Here is a 10,901-nt window from a genome sequence, read left to right on the forward strand (position 1 = left end):
AAGCTAGCCTGGAGCAACCGTGTGAAAACTCATCACCCTCCTTCTCCCTCACACTCAACTTCTCCTTTCTCCTTTACAAAGATCTCCAAAATCTCTTCTCCAAGCTCTCTTTAAATAGCTAAAGACTTTATTTAACTAGAGTTCTTACATATAAGGCCTCACAAAAATCCCTAAACATAGATCCAAGATCACACAATATGATTATTTTAAATAGCACTATTAGTACTTTACAAAGAGTAAGGCATTGCACAATTAATTCAGATAATTGAGCTGATCATCCAGTACTATATAAAGTATCATCTTTTTTGGAAGAAAATGCATTCAGCTGCATTAATTACAAAGAATAAAATACAAACGACCAACTACAAACATTAGTTTCCTCCTTTAACAAAGACATAAAAGAAGGAACCTTATTCAGAATAATGTCATCCCAAATAAAAGAACTAATCAGAGCATAGTTAGTGCATAAGTCCACTAACTTATTACAATTTTTATATATACAATTAAAAATTGCATGGTTGAAGTTTTTGATAGAATGAAAATCTTCTAGTCTCAGATCATCACTTAATTTTTCTTCTTGAAGAAACTTGATGATATTAGCATTGTCGCCTTCTATAATAATCCCCTTATAGTTTTACATCCATTCTTTGATCACTCCCTTGAGATATTGAGTAGCTATAAGCTCATATATGCCCCAATGAACACAAGCATGCCCAAATGCTAAAAGAAATCTGCCATTGTAATCATGAAACACCCCGCCAAATCTAGCTTTATAAGACTATAGTAATGCTGCATCAACATTAACTTCGATCCAATCAATGCCAATGCAAATTAGACAACCTAGAAGGTTGGTTAGCACCCCAAATTCTTGAATTTATACTAACAACAGAAGCATAAATGGAGGCATAGCTCATGACATTAGCATCAATGGCCAATGGACTATCCTCACTCTCTTTATGAATAATCTTATTTCTCAATTTCCATGAGAAGAAAACCACATTGAAATACAAATTCACTAGGAAATAACTCTAGTTGGACAACCATTTACAACATTCATCAAACGAGATAAAGGAAGAAATAACAAATCCCCACCTATTAAGATGTTGTAAAACACCTAGTAGCTTTTACACTTTACTGCAACATGTTCAAAGTCTTCAGCTTCATTACAGTCCTAGGACACCCAATATCCCTTTGCAATCTCCTATAAGATAATAATTGATAAGTAGGAATAGCATAATTGAAAATTCTCCACTAGAGTATCTCTACCCTTGGATTCATCTTCGCCTTTCTAATCCAATTCCAAATTTGAACAGGAGCACTATTTTGAATTGAACCATCATATGCAAGAGAAGAAATTGACTTTCCATATATTTGGTATAATAAATCCATCCTATCTTCTCCCAGCTCATGCCGAATTTGAATTTGACATCTAAGATTCACAAGTTCAAACCCCAAGTACTTACTAAGTTCAGCCTCATTCTAGCCTCCATCTGAAATAAAATTGCCCACGATGAAATTACTGAATTCATGAGACAACAAAGGTTGTCCATCTACTTAAGCTTTTTTTCAAGACCCAGGTGTCCTAAACATATCAATTGGCTCACCATTAGCAATGCTCCATCTAATAATAGGCTTTAAAGATTTTCCTCCATCAGAGATAATCTTACAAGAAGAAGATCCACCCTTATTCAACGATTCATCCACAAACAGGGAATCATATTTTAGGATCATGACCTTATGCAGCAAAGTGGCTTTCTCTTGAATATACTTCCAAGCAAGCATAGCTCTCAAAGGCCCAACTTTATTAGAGCATGAATGTAGAGCTATACCTCCCCATCTTAACGGCAGACACATTACATTCCAATTCACATAATGAATCCCAAGTCCTTCATTCAATTTATTCCAAATAAAGCTCCTACATAGCTTCTCAACCTCATCAAGAACACTTTTAGGAACCAAAGAATTAGTTCAAATAACTTGGAGTAGCATCTTGTATGATTGGTGATGAATAAATATCACCCCATGCAAATATTAGGTTGTATAGTATGATTGATTCCAATCATCATCTACGATCTGATTGGATCAATTAATCTAAATTTGTTCCCCTAATTACAAGATTAATTTAGAAAAGAATTAATTATATTGTATAATACGATACCTATTATATGGTAAAATTAGCAAAAAATTTAAATATCAAAATATTACCTAAATTATGATTGGCAACTGAGATCTTAATTTTAATTGATCATTTTGTACGATATGGATCATACAGTAAGATTAGTTCAAATGGCTTTAACTATCAAAATTAACCATTTTAATAATTTACTAAATAGCTGATCGTATAGTATGATTAGTTCAAAAAATTTTACTTCTAATTTTCTCACTATCTCACTCTCTTGAGTGTGTGTGTGCATGTACACCAAGTTTAGAAAACAATAATTACATGACCTAACTGAAGAAATGAAGAAATAAATAAAAACAAAAATATGGACTCTTCAAGATACTTAACCATATTCTACCCAATCTTGAGCTCATCAATTTGTATAGTGTACAGTGAACCTGAAATGTTAGTACATAAGAAAATAGGTATGCAATAATAAAGATAACATGAGATACAATAGTGGAAACTCTAACAATATTTATTATCATCAAAATTATAAGACTTGGGTTCATATTTACAACAAGAACAACCCAACCCAATTTGAACCCAACTAATGGCTTGAATGCACTTTAGAACCTTCCCCACATAGCCCACTTTAAGCTTAAGCCATATGGGCTATCAACGTAGCAATAACCTTCACAATAATCTCTATCCACTGATTAGTTCAAGCCTTACTCCCTTAACAATCATCCATTTTCTTTCAAACTCTCCATGATGTTCCTTGAGCTCCCCTTGGCAAAATTAAAACCAATTTATAGGTGAGCCATGGCTTATGTGGTAAGATCATGGACATTGAACCCTAATTCTCTCTCCTATAAATACCACTAGACTTTTGTTTGGTTGATTAAATCATTTCCCTAGCTCCATAAAATGTCCCTTAGCTTACCCATAGACTCCTCTGCCTTCCCAAAGTTCAACAAAACCCCAAACTAGTAAGAGAGAGAATGAATGAGAGAGAAAATATGATCTAGATCTAGCTTCTAAGAATCTAACCCTTGGAGCCTTCTAGAAACTTGAAGAGGATCTTCCAAGAAATCCATAGAGTCCAAGATCATGCAAATCCATCCATAAGTTATTTAGTTATAGTCATTTAAAGTTTTAAATTCAAATTGGAAATACCCAAAGATCTCAATCCATGGAGCCTCCAAACTCTAGGATTGAGAGTCTAGGATGCCATGATCCTCTATTTCAAATTTTATCAACTTTGGATGGTAGATTGAACGTTAAAAGAATTTGAAAATTTAATTTAAATTGAACTAAAATGGACAAATCAATTTGAGCCATTCTAGTGGCCGGTCGGATAGCCCAAATCATCAATTACGTGCATGAATTCCCTAGGCTCGAACGGCCTCCAATCATTTTATTTTGGGGGCAATGTGGATGTATTGCAGTTGTTTGTTCTTCTCACGGTCAATCCAATGGCCAACCATGCCATCTACATGGTTAAGTGATGGTCTCACAGGTCTTTGTGTGTCGCACCAGATGCAAAATCATTACAATGCATTTTTTAATGATTATACTAACAAGAAATGGATTAAATTCAATTTAAAAATGTAATTAAATGCCTATAACTTTCATAAATTATAAAAAATTAAAATATACACCAAAATGAGCGATATTAGGCTCATAGGAAAGGGCTTGAGCCCTAATATTTTCTAAAAATATTTTTACTAACTTTTGGCTAGTATATAAAGAGAAAATTAGAGATAAAGTTTCTCCTATTTTCTTAATTTCAACCTATGGTCTAATTGAGCTCAATTTTGCAATGTTAATTCTTGAGCATGTTATTCATCTCCTATAATTTTCTTGAGGCATGGTGAGCTCTTGATTCTTGTGATTTAAATTTTCAAAGTCATTTATCCATTTTGGACCCATAATTTTGAAAATTCATACGTCTTAAAATATTTAGAATTTTCTTGCATTATTTTTGTGGTGTTTTTATATTCATACAAGGGTTAGCTGGTCATTTATTTCACCCTAATCCATGTAACATAGCTCCTAAATTAAATTATCAAAGCTATAGATGTTTTTAGCTAACATAAATTAAAAAATCAAGAAAAAGACCCTAAATTAAATGCATTAAAATATTTCTTAAAATATACGAAAAATCAATAAATCATCAAATTTTAATAAATCATCAACCTAAAGAAGTAAATCAGATAATAACAGTAAAATAAATAACCAACCTCATGCTGCAAGGATGCATATCCTAAAGAGGCCTTGGTCCTCGTGCCCGTTGTGACAATGACACGAATGAATTTGAAAAAATGTAAACATTAATTTGTAATCTTAATTAATTAGTAATCAATAAAATAAGATTAATTTTAAAATCATTAAAAAAATACTTTGACATTACAACTTATATACCCTTGTACTTGATTCATTTCAGGAGGACAAATATGTATTAGATTGAGAAGCTTTAAGGATCAAAACACTTATTAAAAATGAAGGACTCTATGATATCCTTCTACCCTAGTTTGGACAACTGGTAGCATTATAAATATTATTCCATGACTTATTTATCAATAACTTTGAGCACTTAGAAGTTATTTAGCCCTACGTTCTATAAAATCAAAAGTTAATAAGTATAATAATTAAAATTCTCTTTAAAAATAAAATTTAGGATATTTAAATTATTAAATACTTAAATTCAAATAACCCCTTAAAGAAAATAAATAAAATAAATCAATTATAAACATTTTTAAACTAATAAAACCTAGGCTCTATCCATGCCACATAGCCTTCTACACACACTTAGATGATTTGCAAGGGCAACCAACTCTAGCCTAGAATAAGCTCGCGATTTGATTATATTAACTTGGAGTTCCTTATCTAAAGGGTACTCATGTTTTTGTGTTTATTTTCTATAGTCTGGATGTTATATTTAATTTATGTTAGTGCATAAGAGATCGAAATGAAAATTTAGAGCTGTGCAATTTTATTAATTTAAATTTAGGTATATATAACTACTCACACTTCACCATTTCATATGTGTAATTTTATATAACTGCTCTTTTATATTTCTACATAAGTAGAATTTACGTATGAAATGATGTAAAGGCAAATGTAATAGCAATGATGTAAATGTTTTAGATATTTGTATAGCTAAATTAAGTTATACATTGTTAAGAGTTTTAAGAGATTAAGAATGATTATTTATATAAATTTGAAAGTGACCACTTATACCAAAGCTTATGGTGAATATAACTTCTCCACATGTGATTTTCTCTTTCCTGGGTTCATCTAGAAAAGAAAACAAATCAATATATATATATATATATAAGGTCGTTCCTTTCATACTTAAGACTACCAGTGCAACCTATTAGTTGGATATGACTAGGAATTTTTATTAACTTATTCATAATCAAGTGGAATGTTGTATGTTAATGATCAAGTAGTTAAAAGTCAGAATAGGGAAGATTAGTTATATGACTTAAGAATAGCTTTTGAGTGGTTGCATTACTATGATTTAATTATGAACCCTCTAAAGTATGCCTTTGGCATAACTTTTGGGAAGTTTTTAGGATTCATAGAGAGCCACCTCAGAATTCAAATTAATCCTTCCAAAGTCAAAGCCATCTTAGATATCTTATTTAATTAAGATCTTTTTTAAGGTAGGTTAGCATATCTAAGATAATTTATTTCAAACTTTTTTTGCGAATGGTGTTTCTCAATTAAAATTATTTACTACTATACATAAAAAGGATGCCCAATTTTATTAGGATGATAAATGTCAAAATTCTTTTGAAAACATAACTCATATGGATCTTGGGTTCTTTGGTTAATTTCATTATAAAGAATAATATGGTTATGATGTTTTTCATGTTTTAGTTATTTATGTGTACATATTTATGTAATGATAAACATCATTAAGTTGGACAAGGAATAAACTAAAGGTTTATTCTTTAAGTTGCATAAGCAAATGAATTAAAGACATTATCATTATGATGTATGTGAGATAATACTCACATTTTCAAGACCTTTCACCATGATTCATGATTTTTGTTTCTTATTTTATTTGAAATGGAATATTTGAACCAACTAGAAAAATGTAAGTTATTTATTCAAAATAGCTATAATTAATTATATGTTCCAAATTATTCCTAATTAATGTACCATTTTTCAGTTTTAATTTAGCTTTTAAAACTAACAATATTTTTAGTTTTAATTCAACTTTTAAAGCGGACAATTTTCACTTTTAATTCATTTTTTAAATCTAAAAATTTCAATTTTGTTGTGATGGGCATCAATTAATTTCTAATTTTTAAATATATTTAGGGTCTCTAAGCCTTCTTTCTACTAATTCTAAGAAGAATAAACATACATCAAGCTTCAGAAAGAGAAAATGTAGAAGATTTCAAAATGAGTAAACCTTATCTCTCTCAAATGAATAATGTATGTTTCTTCTTCTAATAAGTAGTCGAGAATAGTCTTAGGGACCTAAAATATATTTAAAATTTAAAATTAATTACTACTCATCACAACAAAAGTAGAATTTTAGTTTTAAGAGCTGAATTAATAAATGTTAGTTTTAAAAGTTGAACAAAAACAAAAAATAATAAAGTAATTAACTAAAAAAATTGATTATATATTTCATAAATCGATCTCAAATTGAACATCATCTTTGAATTTGAAAAACTTGTGTAGAATTAACATTAAGTTTTTAAACCAAATTGTTTATTGTTTTCCTTTATTTGAAGTAAGTAATGGATGTAAAATTAAATTAAAACTAATTTTTGATATTTTCACATTAATATTCACAAACCAAGCTACATGCAATAAGAGATAGATTCAACCGGTTTCTTTTGATCTTAAAAAATAAAATTTCCCATACATTATTTCCTTGAATCTCAAAAATTACTTTGCAAAATAAACATCTCAAACAAAGGATTGATATATTAGATATCTCAAGTAAAGATCAAATATCTCAAATAATTTGTAAAGCAAGTAACATGCACATCACACTACTCTCCATCATGCAAGTAAGATAATTTAAGTTATAAAGTAATGCAAGTAAAGTGATTGTGCCATAAAAGTAAAAGAAGTGTAAACTAATTTTGTTATGGTTTGAGGTTCTTCTCTTGAGATCTCCACTACTTTCCCTTTTAGCTACCTCAATTCATAGAAGTCTTTCTCCTTCATTAGTAATTAAGAAACAGTGTAGCCTTCTATTAACTCAAAGTTAGAAGATTGCTACTCTAGTCTACCAATTAGTTAAATCAAATTTATAAGAGCTTTAGAAGTGTGTGATCTATTACATGAATAATTTTACAACTCACAATGTTACATCTTTAAATCATGGGAATCACAAGGTATTAAAATGAGGACATAACCAAAAGTGCACTCTCTAATGAGAAAGTTCTCTCTTGTAGGTTTTATTGAAGAATCAGAAAGTTTTCCCTTAAAACCTTCTTCCCTATCTGCTGTTCACAACTAACACAATCTCTATAACATTTACGGTTTGATTAAAATCAATTTATATTAATTTTATTACCCAAATGCTTAATTATTTGAAATAAAATAAAATACTAATTGAACATACTATATAATCTATATCATATATTATAATTTGCTCAAATAGATAAGAATCAAATCATATTGAAGATTAAAATTTTTTAATTATATTAACTAAGAAAACCAATTGTCTAATAAGAATTATATAATGCAATATGATTTGTTTAAATTTGGATTGTCTAAATTAAGATAACTTAAATTAAAGATGTTGATCATACGATATGATATACATCATGCAATATAAATAGTTCATTTTTTTAATTAACTTAACTAATGTAAATTAATCTTGCAAATGACTAGAAATTAGTATATTATAAAGTTTGATCATATAATATGATGTTATGATTAATTGTCATCATATGATATTTTTTCTTATTTTAATAAATTGTACCTATATATTTTTAAAATCAAAGTTAATTATACAAAATGATATATTTGCATAGTTTAATCATTTTTACTAAGCCTAATTTTTGTTGATTTTAATATTCCTTTTTTTTTTTTTGAGAGATGCAAATAGCATTAATTGAAAACAAAGCTATTACAAACTAAAGCTAAAAAAATCTAATAGCAATCCTTTCAAAACAATGCAAAAGGAAGCCTTTATTAAAAAAAAAATTAAGCAAAATAAGAATATTTTAAAGATATGAAATTTCATAAAGAAAATAAGATCCTCTACTCCATATTTTAAACCAATTAGGGTGGGGGGATACCAAAAATTAAAACAACCAAAAAGCTTTATTAGTATCCCAGAATTTTTGATTAAGTAAAAAATAAAGAATAGAATATTCTTAATTCTCAATATTTTATCCCCGTCTTTCAAATACCCACTAAAGCTTAATTTAAAACTAAAATAAAACTTTAAAAAACAACTAATAAAAGAAAAAAAACATAACATGTAAGCAATGATCTTCAGGCTTGAAACACCATTGGATCTTCACAAATTTGACCAACTTCATACAAACCATGCTTTGAATATCATGATACCAATCATTATGCTCCATAGTCTTACAAAATAAGAATTCCCTTTTCAAGACAACACCATCAAAGGAATGACTTGCCACATCCATCCGTAGATATCCAAAGTCCTCCAAGCCTTTATCCCATTTCTTTTGATACTTACCATTATCACCCATGATAATCTTATTTTTGAGATAAATGGTGAGGTGAAACCATCACTTTTACCAAGACTCCCCAATTTCCTTCCTCTATGGCTCCCTTTGATTGGTCCAAAAGAATTCAAATCTTTATTTAATTTCTTCTTATGATGAACTATTTTAGTTGGCAACTAAAATTTTCTATCCTTAATTAAACATTCATTATCATTCATATTCTTTAAAATAGTCATAGAATTAGCCGCAACATAATATGGATTTTTAGAATCTAGAACAGATTTGGCATCATCTTCAACAGCCCTGCCAATGGGATCTTCTCCAGCATTACCTTCTTTGACAACTTCTAAATTTTCCTTCTCAAAGAACTCATATTGATGAATTGAAACATCAAGTCCTTTATCCATAACATCAATGATTCCATAATATTGAACAAACCCTCCGTCTTCAACTAAAACAACATCTGAAACATTATTCAATTTTGTAACCTGAATTGTATCTTCCAAAACCATTCCTTCAATATTTGCATCCAGAGAAGGCAAATTGACTTGCTTAACTTGAACAGGAGTGCTTACTTCTTATGTTTCTATTATATTCTCAATCTCAAGGCCATGAGACAGGACATTAAACTTATTAGAAGTTTTCATATGACCATGAGAAGAAAATTCTCATTGTTCCCAACCCAATGCTTAACTGCAGATTTCTAGTTGTAGATTTTCTTCAATCTTTTAAAATTCACATGTATCCAAGGGCCATATGCTTTTGAGTCTTCACTAACCATTTCTTCTAAACCCAAAACTTTATTACCATTATTCAGTGCTTCATCATGAGTCTTAACTTGGTCTTCATTCAAACCATCCGGGCACATATCAATTTTATGGACTATCTTACGACATTTGAAACACAAAGACAATATTTTCTCATATTCTACTTTTTGAAAAAATTTACCATATAAACCCTCAATCCAAATTCCATGAGATAATTTAGAGTCTAGATTAATTCGAACATAGGCTTGTACAAATTCTCATCTTCCCCATTTAAACATTTTTCGATCCAAGAAGAATGGAACTCATATCTTTGAAATAATCTTTATAACATTAGCCTCATCCCAACAATGTAAAGGCAAATGAGGCAAATGTATCCAAATAGGTGAAGATAACCCTTTTAATGAGGTCCTCCACTCAGCACTTCTTCCATAATTTGAGAAGATTGAAATGAACACAAAATCCAATCAAGACCTTATGAGTTGAGATGAAAATTTCCAAATCTATTCCATTACCTCCTTAACTCAATACTACAAAGAGAAAAACAAATTCCTCTCCAAAATACTTTCACCACAAGAGATTTTTTAAGTAGTTTAACGTTCTCACATACCTTATCCATATTCAACTTAACCTCATTTGCATCTACCTCATCTTCAAGATATGGATCTATATAGTTTACTTTAATATGATTGGTCTCAACCCAATTATTTACCAATCCAAAATTGTTGTTTTTAGGATTTGGTAGAACCTTCATACCCTTCTCCATAAGCTTTTCTTCATCTGTTCTCAATTCATTATCTTGAGTTATCTTATCCAAATTCAAATTCAAATTTACTGAATCCTATTTTTTTGCATTACATTCATCAATAGCTTGGTTAGAGAATCTATTGACCTTCAATTTGAAACCGATGGATGAAAAAGCTTTCGAGTCATTTGCCAACCTTAAATTCTTCTTCAGGGGAGAAGGAACATTCAAATCCTTTTTCTCAATGGTATCTAATCATTTATTTCCCTTACACATCATAGAGATGTCTTCACACACAGGAGTTAAACATCCTTCATTGATGACCAAAGAACTTTGTTTAATCAAACCATCCCGAGTTGAAACACATGTGCTTTTGGATCCACCATGAATTCAATCATTAAGATACTGCACAGAGAAAGGAATGGAGGTATTTTGATTATCATCTGCCGATGACCGACAACCCTCCACCACCATCCAAACAAACTGGGAATTGAGGATCGAAAAAAATAAAAAAAATAAAAAAATCTTAGCTTTCTCTCACTAAAGTCCTGGAGTCTCTCTCTCTAGCTGTTGACCTCATTAGTCGAGGTCAATTTCCCCGGATCTTA

This window comes from Dendrobium catenatum, unplaced genomic scaffold, assembly GCF_001605985.2.
Source record: "Dendrobium catenatum unplaced genomic scaffold, ASM160598v2 fragScaff_scaffold_1053, whole genome shotgun sequence".
In the NCBI taxonomy this organism is placed as follows: domain Eukaryota; kingdom Viridiplantae; phylum Streptophyta; class Magnoliopsida; order Asparagales; family Orchidaceae; genus Dendrobium; species Dendrobium catenatum.